Source organism: Rattus rattus, chromosome 7 (genome assembly GCF_011064425.1).
Source record: "Rattus rattus isolate New Zealand chromosome 7, Rrattus_CSIRO_v1, whole genome shotgun sequence".
Taxonomy (NCBI): Eukaryota; Metazoa; Chordata; class Mammalia; order Rodentia; family Muridae; genus Rattus; species Rattus rattus.
The window spans coordinates 94,522,431-94,524,036 of NC_046160.1; positions in this window are offsets into that span (position 1 = coordinate 94,522,431).

Here is a 1,606-nt window from a genome sequence, read left to right on the forward strand (position 1 = left end):
AATCAACAAAACCAAGAGTTGTGTCTTTGAAAATCAATAAGACAGACAAACCCTTAGCTAAACTAAGCAAAAGACAGACAGTAAATATCCAAATAAACAAAATCAAAAATGAAAAGGGAAACATAACAACATGGAGTAAATTCAGAAAATTATGCAGTCTTGATTCTAAAGCCTGTACTGCACAAAATTGAAAAGTCTTAATTTCATAGATGGATACCACTTACAAAGTTAAATCAAGATCAAATAAATTATCTAAAGAGCCCCATAACACCTAAGGAAATGCATACAGTCATCAAAATCTCCCAACCCTAAAGAGCCCATGGTGCAGAATTCTACCAGACTTTCAAAGAACTAATAGCAATATTCCTCAAACTATCACACAAAATAGAAACAGAAGGAATGCTCCCAAACTCATTCTATGAAGTCACAGTCACCCTGACAGCTAAACCATACAAATACTCAACAAAGAAAAAGATTTTCAGACTAATCTCTCCTATGAATATGACACAAAAATACTCAATAAAATACTCACAAACCAAATCCAGGAACACAGCAAAAGCATCATCCACCATGATCAAGTAGGCTTTATCCCAGGGGATGCATGGATGATTCAACAAACCAAAATCCATCAACATAATCCATTATATAAATTACATGATAATCCCAATAAATGCTGAAAAAAAACCTTTGACAAAACCAACGCCCCTTCATGTTAAAAGTCTTAGAGATCAGGGATACAAGGTGCATCCCTAAACATAATAAGAAAGGATACATGGCAAGCCAATAGCCAACATCAAACTAAGTGGAGAAAAACTTAGAGCAATACCCCTAAAATCAGGGACAAGACAAGGCTGCCCATTTTCACCCTTCCTATTATGTAGTACTGAAGTTCTAGCAAGAGCAATAAGATATCTAAAGGAGATCAGGAGGATAGAAATTGGAAAGGAAGAATCAGATTTTCAGCTGATATCATAGTAACATAAACAATCCCAAAAATTCTACCAGAGAACTTCTACAGCTGACAAACACCTTCAAAAAAAAGGCTGGATATAAAAATAACTAAAAAAAAAATCAGTAGCCCTCCTATATACAAATAATAAAAGGACCTAGAAGAAATTATGGAAACAATAGACACCAATTATATGAAATATCTTTCTGTAACTGTAGCCAAGCAAGTGAAAGGCCTATATAACAAGAACTTCAAGTATTTAAAGAAAGAAATTGAGGAAGATATCAGAAAATGGAAAGATCTCTCTTGCTCATGAATCAGTAGGATTGACATAGTAAAGATGACCATCTTACCAAAAGCAATTTACACATTCAATTAAATTCCAACCAAAATTCAAATAGAATTCTTTAACAAACTTGACAGAACAATTCTCAGCATCATATGGAAGGACAAAAATCTCAGCATTGCCAAAAAAAAAAAATCCTGGGCATTAAAAGAAATTCTGGAAGAATCAACATTCCTGACTTTGAGATGTACTAGACAGCAATACTGGTAAAACCCACCATGGTATTGGTACATAATCAGACAGTTTGATCAATGGAATGAAATCAAAGACCTAGAAATAAACTCACACATCTATGGACAGTTGATTAAAAA